This window comes from Physella acuta, unplaced genomic scaffold (genome assembly GCF_028476545.2).
Source record: "Physella acuta isolate Inbredline_101_S28 unplaced genomic scaffold, ASM2847654v3 ptg001106l, whole genome shotgun sequence".
Taxonomy (NCBI): domain Eukaryota; kingdom Metazoa; phylum Mollusca; class Gastropoda; family Physidae; genus Physella; species Physella acuta.
The window spans coordinates 38,342-57,841 of record NW_026732623.1 but is presented as its reverse complement, the minus strand read 5'-3'; the positions used below and the strand labels follow the sequence as shown (position 1 = coordinate 57,841).

At 32.4% G+C, this 19,500-nt stretch overlaps 1 pseudogene; it reads right to left on the bottom strand.

The window, feature by feature from the left end:
• LOC131955817 (uncharacterized) overlaps nucleotides 1-14,154 on the bottom strand; it is a 35,992-nt pseudogene extending 21,838 nt beyond the window's left edge.
• Between the last annotated feature and the right edge of the window lie 5,346 nt (nucleotides 14,155-19,500).

Below are 19,500 nucleotides of genomic sequence, written 5' to 3'. Positions count from 1 at the left end.
GTTTTTGTGGAACGATTGATCGACCACTGCCGTTCAGTAGAAATGTGTCGTCAGCTAGATTTCTCTCCATTTAGAACAATATTAAATAAAGCAATTCACGTTTTGCTTAATTTTATTATGTTTTGCTCGATGTTCTCAGTAATTAGACCAAACAAAATGTACAAATGGCATGTTAGCATTATACACCAATCATACATTGTTAAAACTATACCGGCAAAAATAACGATTTTAAGTATATATTTCTGAAGTGACCATGAAATATTAAAAAAAAACGGAATCATTTTATGGTCGTTTTCGGCACCAATCATTACCATGACGACGGTAAAAAAAGTAGGTCAAGTGACAACCAAATCTAGATATAGATCTACGTTTTTGGGAAATTTTAGCGACAGAAAATATAATTACAAAGGCTTTCATTAATATAAGCTATCTATATATAAATACTGATCTACGCCCCTTCATAGAAAACTGCTTCCACTATGTTTCAAATTTGCCAAACTTCAATTATTGCGAGATAAGTGTAGGCTATATATATTTTGATCAAATATTTATATAGATTATTAAAAAATAGATTTCAAAGTCCAGTACCTCTTACTTTGTCTGATAAAGTAGCCAATATAGCATTCGTAGTAATCAATTTTTTTTTAACTTCTAAAGAAGCCCACTACATTAATACACCTATGATTTATAAAAGTTCATAAAGCATTTTAAAAAATCTGGAATAATTATCCGTACTCTCTTACTAGGCTTTCCTGTATCATTATAAGTTCTCGTGCTCGTATTATTTTAAAACAAATATGACATAGAGAGATTAACCTCTATACGACACAACTTCTATTTATAAAAGTTTTAAATAAGATCATTTGGCGTAAGTAAAAATCGGGAATATTTATTCTTACCGGGATTTCCCAGTTCATTAGCCGTACTCGTTTTTCTCGTATTACATAAACACTTTTGTGTTAAAAGAAGTAAAATATTTGTGTAGCAATCGCTGTTTTAAAAAATCGCATTATCAAACGATAAGTTACCTTTAGTGCCATTTAGTTTTTCGATTATATCGGAACCGGCTTTTGTTGTACACACAGTAGCATTACGTTTGCGGTGATTTCCGCATAATCGGATGAATCGTCTTAATAATCAGATAACCAGGGTCATATTGTCAATCATTATGTCCTACGTGGGGGTAGTCCGAAAATGACCTCACACACTTAAGGGTCGTCCATAAATGACGTCACACGGTTTGCGATGAGGGGAAAAATTGGGGGTAGAGGGGGGGGGGGGGTGTTCAGATAGTGAGGTCACAGTTTTGCATTGTAAAAATGGGTGTTAGAAAAAGAATTTTAGTCGTTATTTCGAGTTTTAGAAATTGACTAAGATATTTTTTGTTGACCCAGTTCAGTCAAGATTTTAGAAAAAAGTTTTAAGAAAAATTAAACCGAGATTGTGTGGGTGTTCTAGACTGTGGTGTGAAGTCTTTTTAGAGGGGGGGGGGGGCTGGCGGTTTTTTCACCAAGTGTGACAGAGGGGAAAAGGGGGGTTAAACTCGTCAAAAAAGCGTGACCTCGTTTATGTTTCAGAAAATATGACAGGCAGTTTGTGGCTAACAGTAGAGGACACAAAAAAATGTAAAAATAAAATCTCGCCTTCAGCAACATTACTAAATTTAAAAAGTCAAAAAACATTTGAAATATGGAATTTTCTACACTTTGATATTTTTTTTTGACCCCACAAATGCTGAAGGAATTGAATTTAACTTGTCAATTTCCAGGTTTTACAAAACTAAGCAGACATCTAATCAGCTATAACATATAAACAACTAATCAGCTATAACATATAAACAACTAATCAGCTACAACATATAAACAACTAATCAGCTATAACATATAAACAAATAATCAGCTATCACATATAAACAACTAATCAGCTATAACATATAAACAACTAATCAGCTATAACATATAAACAACTAATCAGCTATAACATATAAACAACTAATCAGCCATAACATATAAACAACTAATCAGCTATAACATATAAACAACTAATCAGCCATAACATATAAACAACTTATCAGCCATAACATATAAACAACTAATCAGCTATAACATATAAACAACTAATCAGCTATAACATATAAACAACTAATCAGCCAGAACATATAAACAACTAATCAGCCATAACATATAAACAACTAATCAGCCATATCATATAAACAACTAATCAGCCATAACATATAAACAACTAATCAGCCATAACATATAAACAACTAATCAGCCATAACATATAAACAACTAATCAGCCATAACATATAAACAACTAATCAGCCATAACTTATAAACAACTAATCAGCCATAACATACAAACAACTAATCAGCTATAACATATAAACAACTAATCCGCCATAACATATAAACAACTAATCAGCTATAACATATAAACAACTAATCAGCTATAACATATAAACAACTAATCAGCTATAACATATAAACAACTAATCAGCCACAACATATAAACAACTAATCAGCTATAACATATAAACAAATAATCAGCTATCACATATAAACAACTAATCAGCTATAACATATAAACAACTAATCAGCTATAACATATAAACAACTAATCAGCTATAACATATAAACAACTAATCAGCTATAACATATGAACAACTAATCAGCTATAACATATAAACAACTAATCAGCCATAACATATAAACAACTAATCAGCCAGAACATATAAACAACTAATCAGCCATAACATATAAACAACTAATCAGCCATATCATATAAACAACTAATCAGCCATAACATATAAACAATTAATCAGCCATAACATATAAACAACTAATCAGCTATAACATATAAACAACTAATCAGCTATAATATATAACAACTAATCAGCTATAACATATAAACAACTAATCAGCCATAACATATAAACAACTAATCAGCCATAACATATAAACAACTAATCAGCCATAACATATAAACAACTAATCAGCCATATCATATAAACAACTAATCAGCCATAACATATAAACAATTAATCAGCCATAACATATAAACAACTAATCAGCTATAACATATAAACAACTAATCAGCTATAATATATAAACAACTAATCAGCTATAACATATAAACAACTAATCAGCCATAACATATAAACAACTAATCAGCCATAACATATAAACAACTAATCAGCTATAACATATAAACAACTAATCAGCTATAACATATAAACAACTAATCAGCTATAACATATAAACAACTAAACAGCCATAACATATAAACAACTAATCAGCCATAACATATAAACAACTAATCAGCCATAACATTTAAACAACTAATCAGCCATAACATATAAACAACTAATCAGCCATAACATATAAACAACTAATCAGCCATAACATATAAACAACTAATCAGCCATAACATATAAACAACTAATCAGTCATAACATATAAACAACTAATCAGCCATAACATATAAACAACTAATCAGCCATAACATATAAACAACTAATCAGCTATAACATATAAATAACTAATCAGCCATAACATATAAACAACTAATCAGCTATAACATATAAACAACTAATCAGCTATAACATATAAACAACTAATCAGCTATAACATATAAACAACTAATCAGCTATAGCATATAAACAACTAATCAGCCATAACATATAAACAACTAATCAGTCATAACATATAAACAACTAATCAGCCATAACATAGAAAACAACTAATCAGCCATAACATATAAACAACTAATCAGCTATAACATATAAATAACTAATCAGCCATAACATATTAAAAACTAATCAGCTATAACATATAAACAACTAATCAGCTATAACATATAAACAACTAATCAGCTATAACATATAAACAACTAATCAGCTATAATATATAAACAACTAATCAGCCATAACATATAAACAACTAAGCAGCCATAACATATAAACAACTAATCAGCCATAACATATAAACAACTAATCAGCCATAACATATAAACAACTAATCAGCTATAACATATAAATAACTAATCAGCCATAACATATAAACAACTAATCAGCCATAACATATAAACAACTAATCAGTCATAACATACAAACAACTAATCAGCCATAACATATAAACAACTAATCAGCCATAACATATAAACAACTAATCAGCTATAACATATAAACAACTAATCAGCTATAACATATAAACAACTAATCAGCTATAACATATAAACAACTAATCAGCTATAACATATAAACAACTAATCAGCTATAATATATAAACAACTAATCAGCCATAACATATAAACAACTAAGCAGCCATAACATATAAACAACTAATCAGCCATAACATATAAACAACTAATCAGCCATAACATATAAACAACTAATCAGCCATAACATATAAACAACTAATCAGCTATAACATATAAATAACTAATCAGCCATAACATATTAAAAACTAATCAGCTATAACATATAAACAACTAATCAGCTATAACATATAAACAACTAATCAGCTATAACATATAAACAACTAATCAGCTATAACATATAAACAACTAATCAGCTATAATATATAAACAACTAATCAGCCATAACATATAAACAACTAAGCAGCCATAACATATAAACAACTAATCAGCCATAACATATAAACAACTAATCAGCTATAACATATAAATAACTAATCAGCCATAACATATTAAAAACTAATCAGCTATAACATATAAACAACTAATCAGCTATAACATATAAACAACTAATCAGCTATAACATATAAACAACTAATCAGCTATAACATATAAACAACTAATCAGCTATAATATATAAACAACTAATCAGCCATAACATATAAACAACTAAGCAGCCATAACATATAAACAACTAATCAGCCATAACATATAAACAACTAATCAGCTATAACATATAAATAACTAATCAGCCATAACATATAAACAACTAATCAGCCATAACATATAAACAATTAATCAGTCATAACATACAAACAACTAATCAGCCATAACATATAAACAACTAATCAGCCATAACATATAAACAACTAATCAGCTATAACATATAAATAACTAATCAGCCATAACATATAAACAACTAATCAGCTATAACATATAAACAACTAATCAGCTATAACATATAAACAACTAATCAGCTATAACATATAAACAACTAATCAGCTATAACATATAAACAACTAATCAGCTATAACATATAAACAACTAATCAGCTATAATATATAAACAACTAATCAGCTATAACATATAAACAACTAAGCAGCCATAACATATAAACAACTAATCAGCCATAACATATAAACAACTAATCAGCTATAACATATAAACAACTAATCAGCTATAACATATAAACAACTAATCAGCCATAACATATAAACAACTAATCAGCCATAACATATAAACAACTAATCAGCCATAACATATAAACAACTAATCAGCCATAACATATAAACAACTAATCAGCCATAACATATAAACAACTAATCAGCCATAACATATAAACAATTAATCAGCCATAACATATAAACAACTAATCAGCCATAACATATAAACAACTAATCAGCTAAAACATATAAATAACTAATCAGCCATAACATATAAACAACTAATCAGCTATAACATATTAACAACTAATCAGCTATAACATATAAACAACTAATCAGCTATAACATATAAACAACTAATCAGCTATAACATATAAATAACTTATCAGCTATAACATATAAACAACTAATCAGCTATAACATATAAATAACAAACTCCGTGCGTAAAAAAAACATATTGAAATAGAATTGTCAGCTCTTGCAATTGCTCTTAATATTTATGTTAGCAGGTACAAACCTGACTGCCGACATTAAGTCTCATCTACAAACCTGACTGCCGACATTAAGTCTCAGCTACAAACCTGACTGCCGACATTAAGTCTCAGCTACAAACTTCACTGCCGACATTAAGTACAAACTTGACTGTCTACATTAAGTCTCAACTACAAACTTGACTGCCGACATTAAGTGCAAACTTGACTGCCGACATTAAGTACAAACTTGACTGCCAACATTAAGTACAAACTTGACTGCCGACATTAAGTACAAACTTGACTACCGACATTAAGTACAAACTTGACTGTCGACATTAAGTCTCAACTACAAACTTGACTGCCGACATTAAGTCTCAGCTACAAACTTGACTGCCGACATTAAGTACAAACTTGACTGCCAACATTAAGTACAAACTTGACTGCCGACATTAAGTACAAACTTGACTACCGACATTAAGTACAAACTTGACTGTCGACATTAAGTCTCAGCTACAAACTTGACTGCCGACATTAAGTACAAACTTGACTGCCGACATTAAGTACAAACTTGACTGCCGACATTAAGTACAAACTTGACTGCCGACATTAAGTACAAACTTGACTGCCGACATTAAGTACAAACTTGACTATCGACATTAAGTCTCAGCTACAAACTTGACTTCCGACATTAAGTCAAACTTGACTGCCAACATTAAGTACAAACTTGATTGCCGACATTAAGTACAAACTTGACTGCCGATATTACGTACAAACTTGACTGCCAACATTAAGAACAAACTTGACTGCCAACATTAAGTACAAACTTGACTGCCGACATTAAGTCTCAACTACAAACTTGACTGCCGACATTAAGTACAAACTTGACTGCCGACATTAAGTACAAACTTGACTGCCAACATTAAGAACAAACTTGACTGCCGATATTATGTACAAACTTGACTGCCGACATTAAGTACAAACTTGACTGCCGACATTAAGTACAAACTTGACTGTCGACATTAAGTCTCAACTACAAACTTGACTGCCGACATTAAGTGCAAACTTGACTGCCAACATTAAGTACAAACTTGACTGCCGACATAAAGTACAAACTTGACTGCCGACAATAAGAACAAACTTGACTGCCGATATTAAGTACAAACTTGACTGCCGACATTAAGTACAAACTTGACTGTCGACATTAAGTACAAACTTGACTGTTGACATTAAGTACAAACTTGACTATCGACATTAAGTCTCAGCTACAAACTTGACTGCCGACATTAAGTCAAACTTGACTGTCGACATTAAGTACAAACTTGACTACCGACATTAAGTACAAACTTGACTGTCGACATTAAGTCTCAACTACAAACTTGACTGCCGACATTAAGTGCAACCTTGACTGCCGAAATTATGTCTCAGCTACAAACTTGACTGCCGAAATTAAGTCTCAGCTACAAACTTGACTGCCGACATTAAGTCTCAGCTACAAACTTGACTGCCGACATTAAGTCTCAGCTACAAACTTGACTGCCGACATTAAGTCTCAGCTCCAAACTTGACTGCCGACATTAAGTCTCAGCTACAAACTTGACTGCCGACATTTCTCTTCACTACCATCGTGTTTTGTTTATCATCAACACAAAACATTAAGATTATCAACGATAACAAAATGAATGAAAGAAACTTTGAAATCTTCTAAACCTTTATTGACATCAATACAAACAATTTGTAAACAAATACAAACAGTTTGTAAACAAATACAAACAGTTTGTAAACAAATACAAACATGAATTAAAGTATAAATAAAAACAATGATGGCGATGACAAATCTAATGTGGAGGTTTAAACAAAACAAAGATACATGTGTGAAATGTGTAGCCTATAAATATTTCATTTCTCAACAATAAACATTTGTTTATAATTTTGTTTATGTGTCTAACAACTCTAAACAAATGGCGTGAAGGGAGCCGCCATTTTGTTTGTTTACATTAGACAAGGGGAGAGAACCAACAGTTACATTAGACAAGGGGAGAGAACCAACAGTTACATTAGACAAGGGGAGAGAACCAACAGTTACAAATGGATCAATAAAACCACCACACACCCTCCCCACTATAATTTCCATCAGAGTTTGATCCACTGTGGGGATATGACGGCAACCACCACCTGTCATGTCCCGGTATGTAGACATGTGCTCCACTGGAGCCTGGACATGTACATGTTGTGTACGTGAACTTGTACCAAATTTCCCTCTCATGTTTGTGTGTCCATTGTCCTACAGAGACCTGTTTAGGACAGCCATGAGGATGTGACACTATAACGGTCAACTTGTCCACATCATCAAATCTGTTGCATTTGTCCTTTACTTTCTTACATAGAGCATAAAAGCGCTGACACATCTTGTCCAGTTCATCAACCAACTTTAAGTCACATGACACACATGTAAACTCACACCTGTCTCCCTCCATGTCTGCCAACCTCACCCCCCAGCCATCAAGACTGACCCCAGGACTTTTATTGTCATCAAAACCTACAACACACCTGGTCTGTCTCGCCTCACTGTCATCAAACACCACGTGTCTGGCTGTCCTCACATAAACCTCCCCCCACACTTTGCTGGGTGTGTCAGAGTGTTGACACTTGCCACATGGACAAGTGCCCTTGTTGTGTCTCTCTGTGTACTTGACCACACCACAAACCCTCCCCGTCCCTGTCCTCAACACGTCACTTCCTCTGGTGTTATAAAATGGATACTGACCACTGAAGCATGGAACAGACTTTGGTCTCGCTAGACTGGTGTACTTGACCTTTATCATGACCGTTAGGGCAGACAAAGCTTTGATTACCTCCAGCATGATGACGTCACGGTAACGTGAGGGGAGATGATCCAAGTTAAAATCATTAACAGGTATAAATTTTTTATGACCTGGATTCTTCTTACAGCTGGTATAGTGCTTGTGTAAGTCAGCTTCACCTCCATAGCAAATCTCACATTCATGATGTCCTGGAGAGTTACAAGGGGAGGGAATCCATATTTTAAAAAAATACAAATTTAAATGTATTTAAAATAAGGTACTTGGCAAACAAAATGTGCAACTATAATAATTAACAGAAACTTCTCATTTCTATTTATTTTATTAGCTGAAGCAGATGAAGTAGAGTTTACATGTATCATGTGGTATATATTGCCTGCCAAATGACCATTTAACTAACCATCTGTTTTTAACAGACTCAGTAAGAGAACTCATGCATCATAAGTATGTAAATAATGTAATTATGTGCCAGAAACTCTGTATAAATGTAAGTTCTTATATTTTTCATACATATTTTACACAATCCGAGACTCACCTGGTATAAAACCAGCGTCAGTTTTTTTTTCTTCCAACTGTGTTGTCTCACCTTGTCTTTCTTCCAACTGTGTTGTCTCATCTGGTCTATGTGTTAGACCTAAAACATTTGAACATCAAGGTTTCAATTAGATTAAACACAAACCTATTCCAGTAAATAAAACATTTCTCTATTTGTAAAACAACTGGGATGTTCTAAACATTTACAGCAAATACAAAACATGTTGCCTAGAAACATTTATTTTACCTTTCTCTGCCAACTGATTTTCTCTTTTCTTTCCACCTGTATTTCCCATCTCTGACAACTTTACCTGCAATAAAAAAATTATTGTAAAATAAATTTACATTTTATGATTTTGTTACAAAACTTAACATCATTTAATTCAACCACAGGGATGAGGTTCCAGATTATATTGTGGAGATGTGAAGACAGTTTGGTGAGGTGCTGACTAACATAATCTGGTGATGTGAATACAGTTTGGTGAGGTGCTGACTAACATAATCTGGTGATGTGAAGACAGTTTGGTGAGGTGCTGACTAACATAATCTGGTGATGTGAAGACAGTTTGGTGAGGTGCTGACTAACATAATCTGGTGATGTGAAGACAGTTTGGTGTGGTGCTGACTATAATAATCTGGTCATAGAACTCAACTGGAGTTGAATCAGCTCAACTCTACTTCACCCAACATTACATTGTATCATATTAAATTACAATTACACAATTGTTTTACTCTAAATAACGGTTACATCAGATAGTAGCCTACATAAAAAAATATTTACATCGATCTATATCAAATTTGAATTCTTTTTAACTGGTCCAAAAAGTAGCTTAGCACTTTCTCAAACTTTATGCCTTTTTCATAAAAGCCTTATTTTTATGTCAATTTGTTTTTTTTTTCACTTAGTTATCAGCTAGATAAACTCAAATAAGAACACAGAAAAAGAAGAAGCTATATGCAATAAAATTATTTTCATAACAATATCAAGTAAATAATCTTAAAACTCTCATTACTTGTGCTTTTCTTCTATAAATAATGTTTTAGTTTTAGCTAATGTCAACTTTAAAATGTTTAAAATGTGTGGCTTTTAATTGTCTCACATTTTAAATATTTATCTGCCATCTATCAATTGTCTTTCAAGCAAGATTCCACCCCCCCCCCCCCTTAAAATGATATCACACATCAACTATGTAATTTTTTATTATTAAGAGATTTTATACTTATACTAAAATACCTTCAACCTATTGAAGCTTAGTATAATACTTCTATTACAATTAATTAAAAAAGTATTTTAAATGTGAAATAATGGAAAAAAATTCAGTTTCAAGCACATCTTAATGTGATTCTGAAATTTAAACCTACAAAAGAGACACACATTTATTGACTAAATTGTAAATACGTTTTCTAAGACGTAATCAAAGTTGACTTAAAAAAATATGTGGTCTATTAAAATGCTAGATCAAATTCTATTGAATGAATAAAAAAATGCAGGCTTCAACACAAACCTCTAGTAGCTTTTTAATTGGATCCTTTGAATAACAAAATTATGTCTTTATAGCCCTATTGATGGGTGATTCCACTGTCCATATGTTTCTCCTTCATACACCTTGATAAAAAGACATGCATAGTATTACATACCTTCATAACTTTAGAATATAGGATTACATGTATTAACAAACTAGATTAACAGTGTATGCTCTATTCTAAACTTTAATTAATTTCTCTAACTTGGTTTCTTAATTTTATAAAATTTTGCAGGTGTGGTGATTTTGTAGACTAGATAGATAGAGTTAGTCAGATCTAGATTCTATATATTTATCTAGATATAATCTTTATCCATATCTAATTACAACTGGATTAGTAAGTGTTGCAATATACTAAACGAGTTAGATATACAGGCCTATTCGTAATACCACACTTTAGCGTCGTTTATTATTTCGGAATGGTATAGCAGTTAAAAAACAATAAAACAAAGCATAGTCTGTAGCAATGTATTGGAAGTACTGTAAACCATACTTGATTTGACGCCATCTTTTATTTTTAATATTGAACATTTAAAAAATTGGATGGATTGATTTTTTTGCATGTTGAATACTGTTTTGCTAATCATTTTGTATTGCTAATCAGTTTTAAGCGTTACTGATAATTATTGCTGCTACTAAATATTTTTCTATTAGCCATTTTTACTTTCTCGTATATACGAAGTATAGAGAAAGTATTGTAATCGTACACAAAAATCACTTGAAATGTTAACAATTTTCACCGTATTACACCTCAGTCCTTCATCACATCCGAAGTATAGAGGACTTATTTTAATCGGGCAAAAATTATCAATCCAGATTTCTCAAAATTAAGAGGTTTTATGCGTAATCCAGTCTGAAAAACAGGGCTTTGCAATTCTGTCCGTATGTCTGTGTGTCTGTCCGTGTGTAAACACGATAACTTGAGTACCGTTACAGCTAGGTTGATGAAATTTCATATATAAGTATTTTATCAAAATTGTAGATCCGTATCAACTTTTGAGCGATTTCCGATAACCGGAAGTGGTACTTTTTCTACGTTGAATTTTTCAAAAGCCTATAACTTGAGTACTATTTCAGATAGATAAATGAAATTTCACATGTAAGTAAAAAATCTAATTCTCTACCTTCTGTTAAATTTTGAGTAATTTCCGTTGACCGGAAGTAGTAATTTACGCTACTTCCGATTTCTCAAAAAACTAATGTACATTTTTAAAGTACTAATAATATTGCGCACTATTATGCACTTTTTTTTATTTCGCGTTCACTTGGTGTGCTATTCTTTTGTCTACGAGATTTTATTCTATTTTTAAAACTTTAAGTATTTAAAATGGATTAAAAATCATGTCTATAGCCCAAGTTCCCATCCCCTGTTGTTTTATATAAGAATATTCGAGAAAGTTTAGAAGAGATCACTCCCGGTTTATTATATTTGCGCAATCATTTTTACTAGATCTAGATCTAATTCAAAATTGATTAGTGCAAATCCTCTGCAAGATTTTTATTTCTGTGTTTAAAAAAAACATTAAACTAATTACTACACTTGACTTTATTATTTATATTTATAACTAGGGCCTATTTATTTCTGTTTCCGAGTGTTGATTAAACTTAAAGTTCAAACATTAATTTACTACATTAACTAGATCTATATTATATTTCAACAGTAAAAATAAATCACGGTTTATACTAGTAACTAATGTAAATGAAACTCAACAAACATTACTGGATAACTTCCAACGCTATACTGGGGGATTTCCTGCTTAAGTATTAATGCAGCAAATACTAAATACTAATTAAATTATAACCTAATAACCTAATAAAAGTTGATCTTCTATAAGACTCTAGATCTATACTCTACAAAATATACAATGGTACCTCGAGATGTGAGTTTATTTAATTACATAACGTTGCTCATGTGTCAAATGTGAGTTTATTTAATTACATAACATTGCTCATCTGTCAAATTTGTCATATCTCCATTAAAATTAATTGAAAGGCCATTCAAAAGTTAGATCTGCCAAAATGACAGCCCAGTTGTTTTTAAAACATATTCTTCATAAGAAGTGTATTTCGATATGACAATTATAGTTTAATGACATAATAAAGGATTATGCATAGAAATAAACTGATTTTATAAAGTTTATTTACTTTGAAAATCAAGTGACTTGAGCTTATGCTAACCTTTCTGTCACATTAATTAATTTACCCGTCACACTTTTAACACTATACTTGAACTTAAAACTTCACCCAATATAATTGAGCCTAGGCCTAAATATTATTAAATGTTGTTTTTTTCATCACTGCTTTTTTCTTTGCCGTTTTTCTTTTGCTTTTTTTTTTGGCCACACTTTCGTAACTTTTCAAAGCAGACTGATAAAATAAAACTGTCCATGTATTTTAGCTTTTTTTCTCAACCTGTTAAACCTGCCAATCTTATTACTTGAATCGAAAATTCTGCTCATATGTCAAAGCAAATTATAGTTCGCTCTAAAGCTTTTAAGATCTATCTAAAACATCTTGTGTCTGAATGCTCTATGTATGTCATGTTGCCACTGTAGCCTAAATCTAGATAAAATATAGAAATAGATCTAAAAGTTCTAGAATAAGATCGATAAAATGTTAAATGTAAAGTATTGTAAAGTAAATTATCTACCAAAATTTAGAAATAGATCTAGAATAGCTCTAGATGTATTAGTAGCCTATTAGACATTAGTAGCTAGGCTTAGGGCCTACTTTCCACTTAAATTACTTACTAGACTCTAGATCTAGACTTAGATAATTTAATTCATGTTTTAATGTCACTTCACAACTAAATAGTTATCAGCGACCATGCAAGGCGTGGCGATAGAGCCAGTAAATTATTATTTTTACTATTACTTAGTTGTGCTATAAGTGATAATGGTTATTAAATAAATGTACTTAATCTAATGAGTACATATTTACATTTGTTTTAGTTTGGAGCTAATTTAATGATAAATGATTTTTTACTTAATTATACGATTTGTGTGTTGTTAAACTATTTATAAAAATAAGTTTAATTTATTAGTGGCTATTTATTTAGACACTTTAAAGTTTAAACACAGGGATACTTATATTCGACAACATTGTTTTAAAAATATATTGAATGAAGGTTTTAAAAAAACTTAATGATTGAACATTTATTAAGTTCACAGTTACTTTAACACAGTCTAACAATCTATGTGGGTCTCAATGCATACATGAACACATACTCGTTGATCTTATTGTCCCAAAATGTTAAAGTCATTTTACTTAAATTAACTTTGCTTCAAAAAGGGATTTAATATTAACTCTTACCTTAAACTCTATTCAAAATGAACTGATGTTTTGTGATCAATATCTGTAGACTTATCTGACCAAACATCAGTGTAGAGGAAGTTTATTCTTGAGTTGCTGGCTTGACTACAACAGTCCGCACTGGTGCCAAATTTTACGTCAGCAGAGATTTTTTTCTTCTTTAGTTGAGTTTCAATGTATAGACAAAATTAAAATCAATAAATCTATAACTGGAGTGTCACATGACCTACCGTGAACACGCCATGTACCCGTGTTTTACGCTGTTAGATCCGGCTATTACCTGATATCTACCTTTAAAAAAGAACAACAACTCTGGGTTTTCCAATCTTGTAATACCGCTACTTAACTGTTTTACTTTTCACCAGGTGTCTGGCATAAATAATAAAATGTTTGCTTAATGTATTCAATTACAAGGTTGTTAAAAGTAGCTAGTAGTGTTATCGGGGTTAGAATAAAGTACGATAATAGCTATCGGCCCATCGCACCCTACCGGGGCGTCGGCGAACGCACCTGATTCAAATTAGTGAATGTCTATAGCGCTCACGGGATAGCCAGGGGTGTCAAATAGCCCCTGCTCGGGCGCCGGAAGACGCGCTTTATTCGATAAAGTCAATGATTATTATTCCCCATCGTGTCTTTAGTATATAGCCTTTTTTGTTAAACGAAGGTATGCGCCATAGTGCTAGCAAGGAGCCTGGGGCGCTTCGGGTTACGTAATTGATTGGGCGCCGGCGGTTGCGCCTGTTGTAGTTTTACCTCTGAATAGTAGTACCCGTTAACCGCTATACAGGATGTCCGATTTACGGATGCTAAGTGCTAAGATAGCCGCTCTGGAACTATGGGCGTCAAACCGGGTATTAACGGAACCGCCCATATAAAATTTTTTTTTCAAAGAAATCTTTTCGAAAGTATTCGCATCAACTCCCCAAAGTTTCATGGCACTCGGATAAACGGTGTCGAACCGCAAAGGACTTTTTTATACACCGTATATAGAGAAACATCGCATCCTACTGGGGCGCTGCCCTTGAGGGGATTTAAAAAAAGGTATTTTGTTTGCAAAAACCTCCCCAGGAGTGTTGTAATCAACTCCCCAAAGTTTCATGGCGATCGGATGAACTGTCAAACCGCAATCGACTTATATTTTAATTTAATGTATGTAGAGAAGAATCGAATCGCACCTTACCGGGTTGCCACCCTTGCGAATTCGGAATTGATTGTTTTACAGAAACCTCTCCAGGAGTATTCTCAACAACTTCCAAAAGTTTCATGGCGATGCAATAAAAGGTGTAGTAATGAATAAAAGACGAACACACACACACACACATATATATTGATTTATATATATAAATATATTTAGTAATGACTAAGTCTTCTTCTGATGTTAAAATTGTTTCCTGTTTAGTAAAAATATAACTGGTTTAGTAGAGAATTGACACAAGTTCTCTACCATGTGACCTACGTCTAACGTTCAAGAAACAAACATTTACAAAATCGATAGTCACGAAATCGATATCTTTTTTATATCAAAAGAGAGACCAGCGTCAAGCGTTTTATATACGTCGGACTTAAAAATAAACTCAACACCTATTGATATTCCCTAATATTAGAATTGAGAACATTTAAAAACCGAGGTACGTTAAGGTTTGTGTATAAGTGTTTATGCTGGAATCGGAAATAAACTGCGTATGATAATTAATATAGATAATGTTACTTTACTTGGTTCTCTCATTTAGGGGTCGTCCATAAATGACTTCACACTCACAGGGGGGAGGGGGTCCGTAATTTTGTGACGATGTGTGAAGGGGGAAGGGGGGGGGGGGGTTCAGATGGTGCGACGTCACACTTTTGCATTATAAAAAAAAGCAATGTTAGAAAACGAATTTTAGACGTTATTTCGCGTTTTAGAAAACTGATTTAATAAATTACAATGGGAATTGATTAAAACACTCTATTTTGACATAGTTCAGACAAGATTTTGGAAAAATATCGATGTTTAAAGAAACATTCAACTGCAATTTTGAGGGGGGTTGTAGGCTGAGGTGTGACGTCATTTTATGGGCGGGGGGTCTGGCTTTTTGTGACGATGTGTGACGGAGGGGAGGGGGGAGGTAAAAATCGTCAAAAAAAGCGTGACGTTATTTATGGATGACCCCCTTAGACCAAACACAGTTTTCCGTGTTAACCTTAGTAATTTATTCTTATATATACACAGCTCAGACAATACGCATAGTCTCTGTCTCTATTTTTAGTTAACTGCTGCAGACGGGCACATTAGCTACACATCACGGTAAACACACTAAACACTCAAGGGACGTAACCATGGTAACCAGGATATACATAATACAAGGGACGTAACAGACAGTGGAGACTGAATTAAGAGCAACGAAAATGTGATTGTTAAGGCACATTGTAAGAAAGACAGTAAATAATATCACTAAGCAGGTACCGGTTTGAAATCCACGTGGAAAGAGTAAGAGGAAAGACCAGAAAAGACACGAATGAAATCGTTGAAATATAGATGCGGGAGTCTGTATTATCACTGATCATTCATTTATGAAGCCGAAGCGAATAAAAAAAAAAGAAAATTAAAAGAGTTTGGAGTAGTAGGTCTTTACCTGGGTTCGATCGATCCCCAGAGCTTGAATTCTAAAAAAGGTTTCGGCTCAGGTTGATTTTCCGATTTCGGTAAAAAGTTCCAAATCCTGCAAAGTTTCAAGTTCAATTTCCGTGTAGATTTAATTTCCAGTTCCAGTTAAATTTTCGTTTCCGAGAAAATTCCAGTTCTGGTAATATTGTGGCCTAGAAAAAAAAAAATTGGTTTTAATTAAAGTTCGGTCTTGGAAAGCTTTATGTTGCATGGAAAATAAACTGATCCGTTTCCTGTTAAATTTCCTTTTTTTCTATTAAAATTCTAGTTATTTTTAAGTTTCGGGTTATGTCGTTTAGAAAGAATGACTAAACGTGGAAAATAAAACAAATTTAAAAAATATTTATTGCAATAATCTTTTAAATGCACTGTAAATATTACAATAGAATTAATAAGGTTAATTTAATCAAAGCTTTGGTCTAGTAAGTATGTGAGAGATCTGATTAGAGACCAAACTTTTTATAAAAGAGAGCAAATTAGTTTTATTTTTTTATTTTCAGTTAATTTAAAAGCTTGAAATTAAAAATATTTTTAAATTTGTTATATCATCTTGCCACATTTGTATTAGTAATCATTAAATCGTTTCATATGACAAAACGAAAAATCAATTAGACAAAAATATAGATATCCGTGCATTATATATATATATATATATTTATATATATATATATATATATATATATATATATATATATATATATATATATATATATATATATATATATATATATGTCTGTATGGCTGTCTTTGTGTTTGGCTGTCAATGTGTCTGGCTTTCAAATTGTGAAAGAACAACGAATAGTATTGAAGCATATGCCTACTTCAATGTCGGTGTTCAGTACACTTAATAGAGCACGGGTTCCCAACCTGGGGGTCGCGACCCCCCTGGGGGTCGCGAAGGTCTTTCTGGGGGGTCGCCAACTGGTATACTAAACCATAGTAATTTGAAACAAAACATACATATTTAGAAGAATTTTTTATATTCGGCTTCATTAACAACACTGTAAATGTAATAGAGAAGAAACAAAGCGCACTGTACAAAGTTGTTCTCAATCACGAATCTATGAAATATTCAAAACTAAAACGCCACTTGAGACAAGTCATTCGGAACACACCAAAAATATATGGAGTTCTTTCGTCGGTAAGAAGCTAGTTGCAAACGCCAGAGACTTGATCGAACAGGAAGTTTTCAACAGCATTAGTGCAAGCATCAAATGAAGTCGCGATAGACAATGCCAAGCAAAAAAAAAAAAAAAAAAAACAATAGGAGAAAATCTCACCAAACGCTGCATGTACGTAAATGTTAAATAACACATTTTTATCGAAATTAAGCTTTCACCATTGTCTGCTTTTCATGTTGATAAATCAACAGACGTGAGTTCGTGTTCGCAGTTGCTGGTCTGTGTCTATATTCATGCGAATTATAGCAAAGAAGAGTTGCTCTTTTGTGAAGATAGCATGGAGAAAATAAATACCTTTTTTGAAATTAGATGATTAAAATGGGTTAGAACGGCTGTGGGGGTTTGTACGGCTGGTGCGCCATCTATGTTTAGCTCAAAATCGGGCTTTCAGAAAACAGAAAAGATTTAGCTCCCTAACCATTGCCCTAACCAATCGACATCAAGAGTCCATTGCTAGTATAAGTCGTAAATTATATAAAATCTGGAGCCTTCAAAGAACTGAGCAAAAACATTAATATAGATCACGAGGTTCTGCTCTTCTACACTACAGTACGCTGGCTGTCAGACGAAATGTTGTAAATTGTGTTTTTTAATTGAAATCTGAAATCAAATTGTTCTTGGAAGTGCAAAGGAAACAAAGACTTCTTGGTATACTTAAAACGACATAGAGTGGTTGGAGAGAGTATCATACCCAGCAGATGTGTTCGAAAATCAAGATAAGCTTAACATGATTCTGAAGCTTCAGGGAAAATGAACGAATATTATAACTTTCCATGATAATCTCGGGACATTTTTATCAAAGCTGCAAAATCGGTAAAGAAAATAAATCTTGGAAATGTTGTACATTTGAGAAACTCTGCGGTGTGGTAGATGAATCTGTGAGATAATTAAAATTTTGAAAGAAGCGATTTCTGGTCATCTTGAATCTATTGAAAACGAACTGCATCGCTATTTCTCTGAGCTGAAAAAAAGAAGAATCTGCATTTACGCATTACCCATTCTCTTCTTCCCTTGATGTTGCCAGCATTCCCGATGAATTACAAGATTAATTCTTTGATTTGAAGAATGATTCCGAGTAAGATGAAAAACTGCAGACACAATTTTGATGTAGTATTCACCATTCATACCCAAACGTAAAATTGATTGACTTTTCGAAAATATATTTTCAACATTATTCTTCGATTAAAAACAAAATTAAGATAATTATAATGACATAGGTTGGCGTTAACAATTTTTTTTTTAAATTAAAAAAACTTAACCACGAAGGTTTAGTGAATAGTATGCAATTTTACTCATGCTATAAAAATAGTTATCAACAGTAGTTCATATTGAAAGTCTACTAGAAAATTTTATTTTAGTGTTTATTAATTTCCATACTAATTTCGGCTTTTTAATTCTATGGGGGTCGCGGGTCACTTACTTTTTATAAAAGGGGGTCGCCACTCAAAAAGGTTGGGAACCACTGTAATAGAGAATTGTTCCCTGTACATTCTTTTGGTCTCTGGATGTACCATAGTTACAGGAATAGCCCTATGATATCCCATAACTTTACGAGATATTGAGATATCGAGACATCGGTTGCATTTGTGTCATTTACTTCCTCGTGTCCCTATACAACCAACCAAAGATTAAACTAGACATAATCGATTAT